Here is an 18,862-nt window from a genome sequence, read left to right on the forward strand (position 1 = left end):
AAGAAAATGAACAGGAAATTGCAAGTGTTCTACAAATGTTATTAATCATGCTTTGCAAATAATTTACACAAACATAACCATGCACCTAAATAACTTGGATGCATGTTACAAGTGTGTAATTCAAAATATACTGTGTTAACTTTTTACATTCCCAAGTTAATTTATTTTCCAAATAATCTCAAGAGATATGATGAGAGGAAAAAATGCCTAGGATTTATTCTTTTTATTTTGTTTGAAGAAATTTTCATTAAAGTAAATAGCATGCACCACCAAAAAGTGCTTGATGATTTTTTTCCTGAGTAAATACACTTATACTTCTGGCACTCAGATCAATAATGAGATTATCAGCGCCTCAGAAGTCCCACATGCTGCCTCTCACTATTGTCCTTTCCTTCCCCAAAGTAACCATTTCCATATTCTAACACTACAGAATAAATTTGCCTGTGCTTGATACTAAATATATAAATCATACAATATATACCTTCTGTATCTAACTTCTTTAAGCACTCTGTTGATCAAGTTCAGTCATGCTGTTCTGTGTAGCAACATCTCATTCATTTTTATCATTCTGTAATACTCCATTATCTGATAACACCTTAATTTATCCATTCCACTGTTGATGGACATGTAAATTATTCTCACTTTGAAACCAACAGGAATAATACTGCTCAGAACATCTCTTTACATGTATTTAAGGAAATGTGTGTAGATTTTCTTGTATATATAAGTGAAGAAGGAATCCTGGGACAAAGAGAAGTGACCATTCACAATAATTTCCCAAAGTTATTGTTCTAATCTATTCCCAGATCAAAAGTATGTGAATGTTAATTTGCTCTGCATCCTCAACAGGACTTGATTTTTTATGTTTATCTTTTTTTTAATCTAAGACATGTTGATGAGTGAAGAATAGCCTTTTCCTGGTGACCATGAAACCAAGTACCTTGCCATGAGTTCATTGGCCATTTGAATATCCTCTTTTGTGATGTTCAAGTATTTTGCATATTTTGTATTATTTTGCTTTGCCTATCTTTTTGAATACTCACTTTCTTCTTTTTTAAGATTTATTTATTTATTTATTTTAAAGGCAGAGTTATGGAGAGAGGGAAGGAGAAAAAGAGAGAGAGCTCTTCTATCCACTGGTTCACTCTCCAAATGTGCACAACGGCTGGGGCTGGGCCAAGCTGAAGTCAGGCACCTGGAACTCTATCTGGGTCTCACACTTGGGTAGTAGGGGCCCAAGAACCTAGGCCATCTTCTGCTGCTTTACCGGGCACATTAGCAGGGAGCTGGATCAGAAGTGGAGCAGCTGGGACTCAAACTGGCACTCATTTTAGACGCTGACTTCACAGGCAGCTTAACCTGCTGTACCACAATGCCTGTATCTCATTTTCTTTGTTTAATGCCTATGTATTTTTTCGTCTCCTTGAAAAGCAGAGTAGAGGAAAAAGAGAGAGGGAGAGGAAAAAGAGAGAGGGAGAGGGAGAGGGAGAGGGAGAGGGAGAGGGAGAGGGAGAGGGAGAGGGAGAGGGAGAGGGCGATCTTTCATCTGCTGGTTCACTCCTCAAATGCCCACAACAGTCAGGATTGGGCAAGGCTGAAGCGAGGAACCTAGAACACCATCCAGGTTTCCCACATGGGTAGCAGCAGAGGCCCAAGCACTTAAGCCTTCATCTACTGCCTCTCAGGATGTGTTATTAGCAGGATGCTGGTCCTGAACAGGGACATCCTGGGATCTAATCAGCATTACAATATGGCATTCCTGGGCTTGCATCTACATTGCTCCTGCTTTTTGAGGAACTTCCACGTGGCTGACCCATTTTACATTCCCATCAGTACTGTGTGAGGGTTCCAATGTTTTCATGTCCTGATCAACACTTGTTGTTGTCTGTCTTTTTTGGTTATTGTAATTCTACTTAGTGTAAAATGATATCTCATGGTAGGTTTCTCCAGTGTCATAAAGAAATTCATCCATGTCTTCTTTGTATTATTTTGTGACTTCATATTTAGCATTCAAACCTTTGATAATTTTGAAATATTTCTGAATGCTATACAATTCTAGTATCATTTACTGGGTTTTACCATAGTTCAAAATATTTTCTTTATAATATGCTGAATTATTATAGCATTTGAAGCTAATTCTGGATTTTCTATTTTGTCCCCTGTCATATCTATTTATTCACTACAACTACCTTGCTTTAATTATAGAGATGTTATCATGTTTTTGATATCTGGTAAGGCCAGTTATTTCTTCTCTTTGTCAATGTGTTTATTACCATCCTAATTTGTTTATTTTTTCAAGTGAACTTTGGAATAAAATCACAGGATTAAAAACAAAATGTTATATATCTCATTAAGATCATTTTAAATGTAAAAAAAATTAGGTTAGGAAGAATTGACCATTTATTATGGTACTTTTCCCTATCTAAAAACATGCTAAGTTATTCCATTTGTTCAATTCTTCTTTTGTATCCTTTGATATGTAAAACTTTATTTTCGTGTATATATTATACATTTTTATTGTTTATTCCTGGGCATTGTGTTTTGGTATTTGTGTGTCTACTGTAATAGGAAATAGGATGGCTTATCTCATTATATTTTTTAACTGGCTGCTATTTGCATACAGCAAGGTATTGATTTATATGTTAGTTTTGAATTATCTTATCATGCTAAACTATTTTATTATTTGTAATAGCTTTTTTTTTTCAGTTCATTCTCTTGAGTTTTCCGGAGATATAGTCATGTCATCTATGTATAATTATAGTCTTGCTCTCTGCTATACAAATACTTTTACTGTCAATTTCTTTTTTTATCTATTGAATTGGATAGTTCCTCCAGTATAACTTTCAATAATAATGGGCATTTTGTCTTGCTCTTGTCTCTAATTTTAATGTCCCAATTTCAGCAGTAAAGAATTATTTGTCTTTTAGGTTGAGATAGATATATTTTTATAACATTAAGTACTCATTGATTTCCATTTTATTAAGTGATTTTTTAAAAATCAAAGTTAAAACTACCTGATTTTTCAAAACTTTGTAGAGATTATCCTTGATACCATTCAGAGATGAGGTTCTTGGGAAGACAGCACTTTGATCCCTTTGTTCAATTCTTCAGAATTCAGTTTACTTAGATAATCTACCACTTCTAAAGTTAACATTAATAAACTCTATTTTCCTAGGAAAAATATCCATGTTGTCTCAATTTTTACATTTATCTACTAAAAGTTGAAACAAGTAGCTTCTTGTAATTTTATTTTTAATATCCTTTTGTTCTTTGTTATCTTGCCTTTTCAGGTTCTCATCTGTGCATTTGCATTTTGATTCCTCTTTCTTGATTTTGTTATCTAATGATTTATTTTATTATTCTAAGGACTATGTTGGAAATTTGTTAGTGTGGTTAATCTGTGTTCTAATTAATTAATTCCTACTTTCGCCATTACTAATGAATTCCTTCATGTTCTTCAATTCATTTTGGTATACTTTTTCTAACTGAACACAATACTTAATCATTTGTTTTTAATTTTTCTTTTGTTACCTAAGGCTATGATTTTTCTGCTATACATTGTTTTATCTGCAGAAATTTATTGTCTTGCAGTTAATTTAAAAAAAAGGATTTGTTATATTCATTAGAAAGAGTTACAGAGGGAGAGAAAAGCAGGGCGGGGGGCAGAGATCTTCTATCTACTGATTCACTTTCCAAATGGCTGCAACACTCAGGGTTGTGCCAGGCAAAGTGGGAGACTGGAACTCCATCAAGGTCCCTATATGGGCTCAGGGGCCCAAGGACTTGGGCCATCTTCTGCTGCCTTCCCAGGCATATTAGCAAGGAGTTGGATCAGAAGTAGAGCAGCCGCAACTCAAATCAGCACTCATAAGGGATGCTGGCGTCACAGGCAGTGGCTTAACTTGCAAAACCACAATGCCAGCCCAATTGTTTTACAGTTCTGCTGGCTAGAAGTCCAAGATCAAAGTATCAGCAGCTTGGATTCACTCTGAGGGCTGTGAAGAAGAATTTGTTCCATGCCTCTTTCCTGTCTTTTAGTGGTTTGCTGGCAATCTTTGACATTCCTTTGCTTGTAGAAGCATTACCCCATTGTTTGCCTTCTTCTTCATACAATGTTGTGTGTGTGTGTCCAAATTTCTCCTTTTTCTACAAATACCAGTAATACTGGATTACAGCTCTCCCTAATGATCTCATTTCAAATTGATTACCTTGTAAAGATCCTATCTCTAAATAAAGTCACATTCTGAAATAACAAGAGTTAGGACATCAGCATAAAATTTGGGGTTGGAAACACAATTCAACCCATAACAGTGTATTCTACAAATTCTGATGAAGTGTACTTTCATTATTTTTGTCTCCAAAAATAGTTTTTTATTTTAATTTTTATTTCCTCTCTAAGAGTTGCTGAAGAGAGACTTTGATATTTCCAGTTTTTGCTTTCTGACTTATTAGTGTTTAGTTATAATGAATTATATTTATATAATATTATCCATATTTTACTTCTTGAAATTTATTTGTTTATTTTTAAAGATATACTTATTTGTTTGAAAGACAGAGGCACAGAGGCAGAGGCAGAGAGAGACAGAGGTCTTCTATCTGCTGGTTAACTCCCCAAATGGCCACAACAGCTGGAGCTAGGCCAATCCAAAGCCAGGAGCCAGGAGTTTCCTCGGGGTCTCCCACGCAGGTACAGAGGCCCAAGGACTTGGGCCATCTTGTACTGCTTTCTCAGGCAATAGCAGAGAGCTGGAACGGAAGTGGAGCAGCCAGGTCTTCAACTGGCGCTCATACAGGATGCAGCTACTGCAGGTGACAGCCCCTACTTTTTGGAATTTATTAAAGATTTTTTATAGGTTAATATATGATCAGTTTCTATGAATGTTCTCACAGCTTTTGAAAAAATAAGACACTTCTTTTTAACTCTTTGGTTACATGGTTTAATCAGATCTGTCTCATTAATTAATTATTTATTCTATATCATGATTTACTTTTGTCCTCTTGGTCAATGACAGACTGAGAAAATGAATGAAATTACGCTTCTACTAGTATGTATCTGCTGTTTTGTGTGTCTCTTGTAACTTCCACTTTATAAATGTAGATGCCATATTATTTGGTATATAGATATTTATAAAGTTACCTTCAATTACTTATGCTCCTTACAAAATAATACACCCTTATTTCCTCATTTTATCTTTGTCTTGAATTTAACATTATGCGATATTAATATATTCACCCCGATTTCTTTGTGTTTGTATTTCCCAGCATATGTTTAATTCTCAAGTTTTCCAAATCTTTTTTTCCTGGATGTATCCCTTACACACAGCATACAGTTAGATTTGCTTTCTGATCCCTTTTGAAAATCGTTTTGTCTTAATAAAAGATTAACTTTATTAATAAGTTAGTAATGTTTGGTCTTCGTTCTATCATATTGTTGGCAATATGTTCCTCTGGAGTAGTTCTATTTTCTTAATCTTTCATTGTTTAGGTGTTATGCAATACTTGCAGTGCTCTCCAAATTTTTATATATATATATATTTTTTTTTTTTTGACAGGCAGAGTTAGACAGTGAGAGAGAGAGAGAGAGAAAGGTCTTCCTTTTCCGTTGGTTCACCTCCCCAAATGGCTGCTACGGCCAGCCCGCTGCGCCGATCCAAAGCCAGGAGCCAGGTGTTTCCTCCTGGTCTCCCATGCAGGTGCAGGGCCCAAGCACTTGGGCCATCCTCCACTGCCTTCCCGGGCCATAGCAGAGAGCTGGACTGGAAGAGGAGCAACCGGGACAGAACCAGCACCCCAACCGGGACTAGAACCCCGTAGTGCCAGCGCCACAGGCGGAGGATTAGCCAAGTGAGCCATGGTGTCGGCCTCCAGATTTATATTTTAAAATCCACATTCCCAATGTTATGATTTTAGCATATGGGGACTTTGAGAAATAATTTGATCATGAAAGAGGAGCCCTCATGGATGGGATTAGTACCTGTATAAAAAGAGACCTCAGTGAGTTCTCTTTTTCTTCCCACCATGTAAGGATACAGTGAGAAGTCAACAGTCTGCAACCTGGAAGAGAGCCCTCACCAGAACCCCATCATGCTGGCACTCTGATCTCGGGCTTTCAGCTTTCAGAGCTGCAAGAAATTTCTGCTGTTTGCAAGTGACCAAGTCTATGGTATTCTGTAAATATAGAAGTCTAAACTGAGATTGTAGCCAATAGTTTTTTTTGTTTATAGTTATTCTGACATATATATATGCATATATATAAAGGTTTGTTTTGTTCTAATTGTTGCTTTTTTAAAAGAATCATTTATTTTATTTGAGCCAGACTGAGGCCAGGAAAAAGGAGGTTCATCTGTGTCTCCCCTGTGGGTGACAGGGGCCCAAACACTTAGACCATTTTCCACTGTTTTTCCCAGGTGCATTAGTAGCAAGCTAGATGGAGGTGGAGCAGCCAGGATATGAACCAGCACCCATATAGGATGCCAGTGTCATTGGTGGCAGCTTTACCCACTATTCCACAATGCCAGCCCCTCTAATTGTAACTTTTTGAAATACATTATTTTAAAACATTTTTTAATTTAAGAAATAGAGAAAGAGACAAAGAGACAGAGACAGAAAAAGACCAACAGCTTCTACCTGCTGGTTTATTTCTGAAACGCCTGAAATGGTTGGGCAAGGAGGGGGGCTAAACCAAGAACCAAAAACTCTATCCAGGTGTCCCACATGGGCGGCAGGAATTTAACTCCCTCTGCCTCCCAGGGTCTGCACTGTCGGTAAGGTAGAATTGGGAGTAGAATTGGGGATTGAACTCAGGCACTCTGACATGGAATGCAGATGTCTTAACAAGCATCTTAAATGCTAGACCAAATGCCTACCTCATACTATTATTTTAATAGTGTTATCTCTCTATTTCCTAATTTCTTATGATAAGCTATCACAGAATAGTTATATTTTCTCTTCCTTCACCCATCATGTTTGTTCTCCCACTTTGCTCAGAGATTAGGCCACCAGTGATTGTCAATAAACATTGATTGACTGTTCTTTCCTAAAGACAAAGCATGATACAATGCACACACAATGTCCATGTCCCACAATGTCCAAAAAAATGAAGTTTTTTCCCCCTCATCTGCCTGGATATCCCAAACTGGTTTGCTAGAATCAGCCACCACTCCTGCTTGAAAACATTCGGCAGAAAGTGCTTTCTGAGTTGTTTGATACAGTGAAAACAATAGTACCATTATTTTCAAAGGAGACCACCTAGGGCTTACTTTATTTTGGAAAGAGGAAAAAGAGTTAATGAAATAATTCTCTTGATTTTTTAGAAAAATCAGTTCCTCCCAGGGACTTTCTTGATGGGAGCCAAGGTCTGAGCAGGATGTCTCCTATGCTCACAGAATCTCCAAGCACACAAGAGTTTCAGGTGACAGCCATATGTGGGAAGCTCTGAGGATCTTAATTAAAAGGTCAATCAATTTTTTCCAAGGTAAAATTATGCAACTCAGAATTTTACAGTGTGCATTTAAAGGATTCATGGTTTGTTCTCTCTGTTTGGGTGGAGTTCAAACTTACTGAAGCACACAGTTTTGTGTCCAAGGAACAACAAGTAATGAAAGACAGTGAGGCCGGCACCGTGGCTCACTAGGCTAATCCTCCACCTGCGGCGCCAGCACTCTGGTTTCTAGTCCCAGTTGGGACACCGGTTCTGTCCCTGTTGCTCCTCTTCCAGTCCAGCTCTCTGCTGTGGCCCGGGAAGGCAGTGGAGGATGGCCCAAGTGCTTGGGCCCTGCACCCGCATGGGAGACCAGGAGGAAGCACCTGGCTCCTGCATTCGGATCAGTGCAGCGCCGGCCATAGCGGCCATTTGGGGAGGTGAACCAACGGAAAAGGAAGACCTTTCTCTCTCTCTCTCTCTCTCTCTCTCTCTCTCTCTCACTGTCTAACTCTGCCTGTCAAAAAAAAAAAAAAAAAAAAGGACAGTGAAATGGAAAGGTAACTCAACTTAATATCCCAGACCACCTCTTTCTCCATGCATCTCTTTCATAGGGAAAGAGTCCAAATATTAGATTCAGAGCTCTGAATTCTCCTATAGGTTTTTAGGGAAATTTTTTCTATATATCCTGATTAGACAACTCTCTCTTCTCTCACCTAGAATGAGTTGTCCATTTGACTAATCCCTCCCCAAATCCACCAGAGGTCAGTGAACTTTTTCTGTAAAGAGGGTAGTAAATATTGAATGGTTGAGATCTCTGCTGTAAACATTTAACTCCACTACTATAGTGCAAAATTTACAAAGACAATGCATAAAACAACAGGCATGGCTGTATTCTAAAGTAATTGTACTTATGAACACCGAAATTTGAATTTGAGCTTCAAGTAATTTTTACTGGTTCTGAAAGAATATTCTTTTGATTTTTCTTTCAACTATAAGAAAATGTGAAAAGTCTTCTTAGATTATGAGTCATATAAAAAAATGGCAGTTAGCCAACATAGTTTGCCAACCCCTTCTCAACATGATAGACAACTTGAGGGCAGGGCTGCAACAGCCATAACCATCTTACTTCCTCCTCTGGCTTCCTTCAGTGCCAGACACCTTGGGGGCATCCAAAACTGTGGAGGAAGAGGTGAGAGAAGGACCCCATGGAATGAACAGCAGATGTTTCCGTCACACACAACACAAGAAACCCTTCCCATTGTTAGGTGTAACTCTTGGAAGGGAGAATGGGTGGGAGTAGATATTTTCCTTCCTAAGAACATTTCTGACACCAAATAGGTAGGGTTTTCTTCACACCACTGGCACCAACCCACTGACACCAACTGAGTGTTGAACAATTTATATCAATTCTGTCACTGTCTACCTGGAGTTAATTACCAGCAATTCCTACAAGTTAAAGAGCTCAGTCCCACAAGACTTCCCCTACTTCAGATACCAACTACAAGTCCTGGGCCACCTGTACCTCTGACAACTGGATATAAATTGAAGGTTCTCACAATCCCCTCCTAAGATTACATAATTTGTTAGAATGGCTCAGGAAGGTACTCAACTTATATTTCCCAGTTTATTATAAGGCATACAAATAGTTAGATGAAGAGGTCATAGGGTAAGGTCTGGAAAGGTCCCAAGCATAAGAGCTTCTGTCTCTGTGAAATTGGGATGTGACACATCAGAAACTCCCACGCGAGATTTTGAAGATTTCATTATAGGTACAATTGATTATATCACCAGTTATCAGTGGCCATTAGCGATAAATTCAATTTTCACCCCTTTTCACCTCCTTGGAGCTTGGAGGTGGAACTGAAAATTCTAAGCTTATAATCAAGGCTTTGTTTTCTAATGACCAGTCTCCACCCTGAAACTATCCAAGGAACCACAAAGAGTTTCTTCATTAGAACCAAAGATGCTCCTATCACACTTACCACTCAGGAAACTCCAAGGATTTTAGGAGCACTGTTACAGGAACCAGAGATAAAGGGCAAATATATCTTTTGTTATATCACAAGTAACTTTGAGCATTATTTTATAGTCACAAAGTCCTGGGCTTGAATCTCACCTCCACCATTTTCTGGTTTGGTCCTGGGCAAGTAACTGAACATCAGGCTATAGTTTTCTGCAAGTAAAATAACAAACTAATGGTGGTTTGAACAGTTATCAAGAGATCCAGACATCCTCACTAAGTGGCTAAACATTGTCACTGAGGTCACATACTCTTTCTATCCCATGTTCTATCATTCAGAGTCACTGGATTTTTGTTTCCATGTTTGTAATCTGTGGTTGCCAATGACTGTCAGAACTTTAAACATATCCAACAAAGTCAAGCCAGGAAAGAGGGAACAGAGAAAGCCCCCATTGTCTCTGTCACACCATTCCTTTCTGTCAGAAATCCAATCTTATATCTAGAACTCTAAGCAGATGTCATTTATGTTCTCACTGTCCAGACCAGAGTTCTATGACCACCCCCAGTACAAAGGAGGCAGTTTTTTGTTTTTGTTTTTGTTTTGGTGGGAAGCAAGGGGAAAGGAGATGGGAAGGCTGGAGAAGGGGCCCTTAACAATGTCCATCTTATAGATTGTTGTGAGGACAATGAGGTAATGTGTGAAAAGCATTGGCACTCAAGCATTCAGTCAATTGTAGCTACCATTGTCAGTAGGACTAGCTTATATATTTTCAAAATCCTCATATAAACCTTGCATTGTGAGTATGAAACTGCAGTTTCTCAAATAAAGTCAGAGAGCCTCATACTCTCATTTCACCATACCAACAATTATATGCACTTAAGGTAAATAAAGATTTGAATTAGAAATAGTTGTTTTATAATTAAGTTATTGATTTCTGTGCATTATTCCATATGCACGTAGAGCTATACCATGCATACCTGTGTTCACACACACACACACACACACACATATATATATATGTACACACAATAAGAATAAATGAATAAGATTTGGAGACCATAGATACGCTTTGCAATCTGTTTGTTGAATCAGACAACTAAGACACTTACCCTAGGCTGAAAATCTGAGTCATTCTTCCTTCTTTGACTTTTCCTTGTCAATCAATAAGTTCCTGTAGAATTTACCCTACAATATGTCTCCTGTTTGTTCTCTTTTCTAGTGTCCAAGTACAAACTTTATCACCTCTTGTCCAGACAAATGCAATAGACTCCCTAAGTATTCTCCAGTCTCTACTTGTCCTGCCCCTTACCAAAGCAATTCATTCTCACCTGATTGCCAGAGTTTCCTCACTGAAGCAAAGCTCTGACCATGCCAGTTTCCTGCTCAAGAAGGCATAATGATTCCCCATTGCCCACAAAATCTAAAACCTCAAATGTTATTTAAGGTCTTCCCTACCTGCCCCAAGCCTCTCTTTCTTCTCCCTGTAGTCCAGTTCACTTAGAAATTGTTCTCATGCTGGCGCCGCGGCTCACTAGGCTAATCCTCTGCCTTGCAGCGCCGGCACACCAGGTTCTAGTCCCGGTTGCTCCTCTTCCAGGCCAGCTCTCTGCTGTGGCCAGGGAGTGCAGTGGAGGATGGCCCGAGTACTTGGGCCCTGCACCCCATGGGAGACCAGGAGAAGCACCTGGCTCCTGCCATCGGATCAGTGCGGTGCACCGGCCGCAGCGCACCAGCCGCGGCGGCCATTGGAGGGTGAATCAACGGCAAAGGAATACCTTTCTCTCTGTCTCTCTCTCTCACTGTCCACTCTGCCTGTCAAAAAAAAAAAAAAAAAAAAAAAAAAAAAAAAAAAAAGAAGAAGAAGAAGAAAAAAGAAATTGTTCTCTATTCTCGGGACAACTTCTCCCTCTAATTTTATTTATTTATTTATTTATTTATTTGCATCCCTCTTGGTTCACACTAATCTGTCTCTGTTCTTGTAGATCCTGCCTGAGAGGAGTGATGGTAGTTTCCATTTTCAGCTGCACTGAAACTCTGCCTCATGGAAGACTACAGGGAGCCTATAATTTTATGGACCATAATTTGTACAAAACTATCTGATTAAATCAATAAAGCAGTCAATAATTCCCTCTGATGTTTTCCTAGTGCGAGGACATTTAAATGTGCTGAAGATTGACAATTTAGAACTGAAATGCTCAATCAATTGAGCTAGAAAGGAGAGAGTTTATTCAGGCCAGCAGGCTCAGCATCTGGGCTGGACATGAAAGGGTCCCAGTTGGAGCTCAGCTGGGTTCCCCCACTCCCTCTATACAGTGTCATCTAACTGGCTTTCCCATAGTAGAGGTAGCGTGCTCTGTGCTACTCCAAAAAGGATATAGAGCAATTACAGTTGGTGCAAAGCACTGCACCAGATATGTCTCTTTGTTATCTAGTAAGTCCCCCAACCAATAATTCTATGAGGCAGGCATTTTTAATTATTTTTACCTTTTGGCAGAAATGAGAGATCCAGAGATGAGTGAATTCTTAAGACCATAAAGTGAATCTGTGGTTCCAAAATCTCAGTCTTTGCACTCATCCAAGATCACACAGCAGGTAAATAACTACATTTGGGCCTGCTTATGTCAGGAATGCTGCAGAATTTTGCATGAGCCAAGAAGCTGGGCCCAGTGACCTCTGAAATTCTCTTCCAGGGGTAAGATTCTGAGAGCTCTCATTTGAAATGGGCAGACCCAAGAGGATTCATCATCACTCCAACTGTTAAAGGATTTCTTTTCACTTGGATCTGGAAATAAGAAATGAGGCTCAGCCATCACTCCTCATTTTACTTGAATGTCAATAACTTATTTTTATTATCTACTTGACTCCTATCTTTCAGCAATGCTACTCTTTTTCCCACTGGGTACTATTTACTGTTGTTTCATATTTTTATATGATTAGTTCTTAAAGCAAAAGCACAACAATAAATTGTGGTAATGGGTTCTTTTCCTCTTAATATAAGTATGTAACAGCTTCTTGTGTGTAATAATTTAATTGGTTAGGGATCAGCTAGAGTTTGACTAGTCAAGACTGGACTCAACTAGGTTTGACTTTAAGCTATGGGTTAGACTCAGGTTTGCTTCACACAGTTTTTGTTCTTCTGGGACCAGCAGCCAGAGCATGTCATTCTTATGGTATTGGCAGATACACAAAAGAGTAAACACAGTCTTATTACAAAGCTTCTGCTTAAATCATATTCCCTAATATTCCATTGGTCAAAGCAAGTTACATAGCCCATCTCAAAGTCAAGGAAAGGAGAAGTCCACTCTCCCTATAACAAGGCTGAGATAAAGGTATGGTGTATACTACAGAGAGTGGACACTTTGGAGCAAACATTCAACCCACCACAGCATACAACCCAATAGATACTTGTTTCCTATTTCCCACTGGATTATGTCTTCATCAGTTACAACATAAAACTGGAATCACCATGTACTAGTAATAGAACAGGCATGGGGGTTGCCAGGATATTTGAGTCATGTCCCTGACTTCTACAAAACCAAGGTCAAGTGGAAAAGAAAAAGAATAAAAGCTATAATTTATTTAGTTATATTTACTACTTACTGTATACTGGGCAGAATACCTCAGTAAATCCACTGATGCATGTAATTGCATGGAGACCTCCCAAGCTCTTTATGAGTAAGTCTTTTGAACATCAACACTTTACACATTGTAAGACTGAAGCCAAAAAGAAGTAAAGTACCTTGTCACAAGTCAAACAGCTAGAAAGCAGAAGACCTAGGACTCAATGCTGATATAATCCCAAACCCATAATCAGACAATTATAGTACAGGTAATATGTGTCACACTAAGGTAGCATCTGTAGACTACTGTAGGAACATGGTGAGGGAAAGAGTGGATATCAGGCAAGCTGTCACACAAAAGTTCCCAAAATAGCTGGGTCTTACAGCATAGGTAGAAATACACCAGGTGTCTGAGTTGGTGGAAAATGCATATGCAATATGCAATGGTCTGATAATAGAAAAGGGTATTTCTCAAAACAATCAAATGGTTGGGTTTCTTAGATTGTGGAGAATGTGTCAGGAAATGTTGAGAAGTGAAAGTGAAGGAGGAGGTTGTAGTGAGTGACTGAAAGCCAATTATCAGGCAAGAGATTTTAGACTTTCCTTTTAAAGATTAGGAGCCCCTAAGCAAGATAAGACCTGATTGATTGTAAGCTCTACAAAGAACAATTGGGTGGCAAAGTGGAAAAGATGGGCTTGAACATGGAGGCCAAGGAGCTAAAGACACTTTCAGAACAAGCAAGTGCTACAACCAGAGAAGCAGACTAGGTGGGTCCACATAAACGGGATGGTGCAGGTGAATAAGAAGAGGTATCAAGATGTAAAAACTGGACTCGGAGGACCTATGGGGAGAGCAAGGTCGCCCACCGTGTGGAAGCTGAGATGTGGGAGCCGCTGGGACCGCTGGACCCGCCGGACCCGCCGGACCCACCGGAGCCGCAGAGTCTGCACACCAGCGCTGGAAGGGGAGGTGAGCTAAAAACCTCTCAGTAACCCGCGACATTGGCCGGGAAAGACAGAAAAAGCCTGCAGAGAACGAGGCCTGAAACCCCATTGGGGAAAGTTCACCAGGCTGGCTGGAGGAGAGAAAAAAATTGAATAAATAAGGGGAACCGGCACGGACATTTAGCCTCTCTCTCCACTCACCTTACAAAGCCGAGCAAGACAAAGGGCAGGCGCCATTTTACGTAAGTAAAGCAGTGCACGCCATTTTGCATATGTAAAGCGGGTGCCCCTCATTAGCCAAGCAGAAAAACCTGACTCTGGTAAGCAAACGAATACCCACAGGGGCCAGATTTCATACATCAACTACTCTCAATTCCACTCAGCTGTGTGGAATTACTTCCCAACTGAGTCAAAGAAAAAAAAAAAAAAGAGAGAGAGAGAAAGAAAACAATCAGGGTGAATCACCTTTGGCACACCCTTAACCCTGTAGAACCAGAGCTCTCTGGCCACACCCATCACAGCCTCTAAGGATCCATCAAAAGCAGACAGTTCTCTTAATCTAGAGTCACAGTATAATGAGAAAAAAACAAAGAATATTTCCAATATGCCAAACAAACGCAAAAGCCGAGGTAAAAAGAACAAGGAAGACACTATGATGCCCCCCAAATGAAATAGACACCCCAATTCAAGATTATGAAGATGATGAGATAGAAGAAATGCAAGAAGCAGATCTCAAAAAATTGATAAGAACATTAAGAAGTTCTCAAAAACAAATTCTCGTACTACAGAAATCCTTAATGGACAAGATAGAAAATCTCTCTGGTGAAAATGAAATATTAAGGAGGAATCAAAATGAAATGAAACAACTAGTAGAACATGAAACTGTGATAGTGATGAGAAATCATAATGAAATGAAGAATTCAATAGATCAAATGACAAACACATTAGAGAGCCTTAAGAACAGAATGGGTGAAGCAGAAGAGAGAATATCAGACTTAGAAGACAGAGCACAGGAAAATATACAATCAAACCAAAGAAAAGAAGAAGAAATTAGAAATCTAAAAAATATTGTAGGGAATCTTCAGGATACTATTAAAAAACCCAACATTCGGGTTCTAGGAGTTCCTGAAGGCATGGAGAGGGAGAAAAGATTAGAAGGCCTTTTTAGTGAGATATTAGCAGAAAATTTCCCAGGTTTGGAGAAGGACAGAGACATCCTAGTACAGGAAGCTCATAGAACCCCTAATAAACATGACCAAAAGAGATCCTCACCATGACACGTTGTAATTAAACTCACCACAGTGACACATAAAGAAAAGATCCTAAAATGTGCAAGAGAGAAACGTCAGATTACTCTCAGAGGATCTCCAATCAGACTCACAGCTGACTTCTCATCAGAAACACTACAAGCTAGGAGGGAATGGCGAGATATAGCCCAGGTACTAAGAGAGAACAACTGCCAGCCCAGAATATTATATCCTGCTAAGCTCTCATTTGTGAATGAAGGTGAAATAAAGACCTTTCACAACAAACAGAAATTGAAAGAACTTGTCGCCACTCGTCCAGCCCTGCAAAAGATGCTTAAAGATATGTTACACACAGAAATACAGAAACACAGTCATCAATATGAAAGAAGGTAAATGAAGGAAATCTCACACCAAAAGATCACAGGAAGTTCAAAATATATATCAGAAAATATCTTTGGCAAATGGCAGGGCAAAGCTACTACTTATCAATAGTCACATTGAACGTTAATGGCCTGAAATGTCCAGTTAAAAGACACCAATTGGCTGACTGGGTAAAGGAACAAAACCCATCTATTTGCTGCTTACAAGAAACACATCTTTCCAACAAAGATCCATACAGACTGAAAGTGAAAGGCTGGAAAAAGATATACCATGCCAACAGAAATGAATAAAGAGTGGGCATAGCCATCTTAATATCGGACAATATAAACTTTACCACAAAAACTGTTAGGGGAGACAAAGAGGGGCACTATATAATGATTAAGGGATCAATTCAACAGGAAGATATAACGATTATCAATGTATATGCACCTAATTACAGGGCACCAGTTTATTTAAAAGATTTGTTAAGGGACTTAAAGGGAGACTTAGACCCCAATACAATAGTACTGAGGTACTTCAATACCCCACTCTCAGAAATAGACAGATCAACAGGACAGAAGATCAACAAGGATACAGTAGATTTAAACAAAACTATAGCCCAAATGGATCTAACAGATATCTACAGAACTTTTCATCCTACACAGAAAGCATTTACATTCTTCTCAGCAGTACATGGAACCTTCTCTAGGATTGACCACATACTAGGCCATAAAGCAAGTCTCAGCAAATTCAAAAGAATTAGAATCATACCATGTAGCTTCTCAGACCATAAAGGAATGAAGTTGGAAATTAGCAACTCAGGAATCCCTAAAGCATATGCAAATGCATGGAGATTGAACAACATGCTCCTGAATGAACAATGGGTCATAGAAGAAATCAAAAGAGAAATCAAAAATTTTCTGGAAGTAAATGAGGATAACAGCACAACATACCAAAACTTATGGGATACAGCAAAAGCAGTGTTAAGAGCAAAGTTTATCTCAATAGGTGCCTACATCAAGAAATTGGAAAGGCAGCAAATAGATGAGCTTTCTATTCACCTCAAGGATCTAGAAAATCTGCAGCAAACCAGACCCAAATCTAGTAGAGAAGAGAAATAATTAAAATCAGAGAAGAAATCAACAGGATTGAATCCAAAAAAAAACATTACAAAAAATCAGCCAAACGAGGAGCTGGTTTTTTGAAAAAATAAACAAAATTGACACCCCATTGGCCCAACTAACTAAAAAAAAGAAGAGAAAAGACCCAAATCAATAAAATCAGAGATGAAAAAGGAAATGTAACAACAGACACCACAGAAATAAAAAGAATCATCAGAAATTACTACAAGGACCTGTATGCCAGCAAACAGGAAAACCTATCAGAAATGGATAGATTCCTGGACACATGCAACCTACCTAAATTGAACCAGGAAGACATCGAAAACCTAAACAGACCCATAACTGAGACAGAAATTGAAACAGTAATAAAGGCCCTCCCAACAAAGAAAAGCCCAGGACCAGACGGATTCACTGCTGAATTCTACCAGACATTTAAAGAAGAACTAATCCCATTTCTTCTCAAACTATTCAAAACAATCAAAAAAGAGGGAATACTCCCAAATTCTTTCTATGAAGCCAGCATCACCTTAATTCCTAAGCCAGAAAAAGATGCAGCATTGAAAGAGAATTACAGACCAATATCCCTGATGAACATAGATGTAAAAATCCTCAATAAAATTTTAGCCAATAGAATGCAACAACACATCAGAAAGATCATCCGTCCAGACCAAGTGGGATTTATCCCTGGTATGCAGGGATGGTTCAACATTCACAAATCAATCAATGTGATACACCACATTAACAGACTGCAGAAGAAAAACCATATGATTATCTCAATAGATGCAGAGAAAGCATTTGATAAAATACAACACCCATTCATGATGAAAACTCTAAGAAAACTGGGTATGGAAGGAACATTCCTCAATACAATCAAAGCAATTTATGAAAAACCCACGGCCAACATCATATTGAATGGGGAAAAGTTGGAAGCATTTCCACTGAGATCTTGTACCAGACAGGGATGCCCACTCTCACCACTGCTATTCAATATAGTTCTGGAAATTCTAGCCAGAGCTATTAGGCAAGAAAAAGAAATTAAAGGGATACAAATTGGGAAGGAAGAACTCAAACTATCCCTCTTTGCAGATGACATGATTCTTTATTTAGGGGACCCAAAGAACTCTACTAAGAGACTATTGGAACTCATAGAAGAGTTTGGCAAAGTAGCAGGATATAAAATCAATGCACAAAAATCAACAGCCTTTGTATACACGGGCAATACCACGGCTGAGAAAGAACTTCTAAGATCAATCCCATTCATAATAGCTACAAAAACAATCAAATACCTTGGAATAAACTTAACCAAGGACGGTAAAGATCTCTATGATGAAAATTACAAAACCTTAAAGAAAGAAATAGAAGAGGATACCAAAAAATGGAAAAATCTTCCATGCTCATGGATCGGAAGAATCAATATCATCAAAATGTCCATTCTCCCAAAAGCAATTTACAGATACAATGTCGCTCCCCCTCTTCGTGGAGGAACGACACAGGACCCTGCGCTGTTCTTTCGTCTGCTCGGCCCTCCCCGGGTTTGCTGCTGGTTCTTCCCGGGTTGGCTACTATCCCTTCCACCTCCGTGGAAGGGCAGTTCCCCCTGGCCACATTCCCCACTTCCGCAGGGGAGCGGCACACCGCCGGCCGGCTCTCTCGGGGGCTTCTCGGGGGCTGCTCAGGTGTTCCCCTTAGATGTTCCTGGTGCATGCCGTCTCTCTCCTCCTTTATAGTCCTCCTCCGCCAATCCCAACTCGGCTGCCCACACGCCGAGTACGCTGCTCTCCTCCAATCAGGAGTAGGTCCTACAGTTTATTGGCTGAACTGGAGGCACCTGTGTAGAAGCTGTTTTCTTCTCCCAGCGCCATATTGTGGGAGAGCAGATGCATAGAATAAGTCTTAATTCCAGTAACTCAGTCTAGTCCGGATTGTTCCCCACAATACAATGTGATACCAATCAAGATACCGAAGACCTTCTTCTCAGATCTGGAAAAAATGATGCTGAAATTCATATGGAGACACAGGAGACCTCAAATAGCTAAAGCAATCTTGTACAACAAAAACAAAGCCGGAGGCATCACAATACCAGATTTCAGGACATACTACAGGGCAGTTGCTATCAAAACAGCATGGTACTGGTACAGAAACAGATGGATAGACCATTGGAACAGAATGGAAACACCAGAAATCAATCCAAACATCTACAGCCAACTTATATTTGATCAAGGATACAAAACCAATCCCTGGAGTA

General features: G+C 39.3%; 1 protein-coding gene across 11 annotated transcripts in view; it reads right to left on the reverse strand.

Annotated features, from left to right (window-relative positions):
- Positions 1-18,862, reverse strand: part of CES5A (carboxylesterase 5A) — a 388,742-nt gene that overhangs the window by 136,289 nt on the left and 233,591 nt on the right. For 3 of the 11 annotated variants that reach the window (XM_089319745.1, XM_089319741.1, XM_089319738.1), the window contains exon 1: positions 14,091-14,223. The exons of the other annotated variants lie outside the window; for them this stretch is intronic. The gene's annotated coding sequence lies outside the window, so the exon portion shown is untranslated. Of the gene's footprint in view, positions 1-14,090; positions 14,224-18,862 lie in introns of those variants that run through there. 11 annotated transcript variants of the gene reach the window in all.

Source organism: Oryctolagus cuniculus, chromosome 18 (genome assembly GCF_051225735.1).
Source record: "Oryctolagus cuniculus isolate XC-2025 breed Fujian yellow rabbit chromosome 18, ASM5122573v1, whole genome shotgun sequence".
In the NCBI taxonomy this organism is placed as follows: domain Eukaryota; kingdom Metazoa; phylum Chordata; class Mammalia; order Lagomorpha; family Leporidae; genus Oryctolagus; species Oryctolagus cuniculus.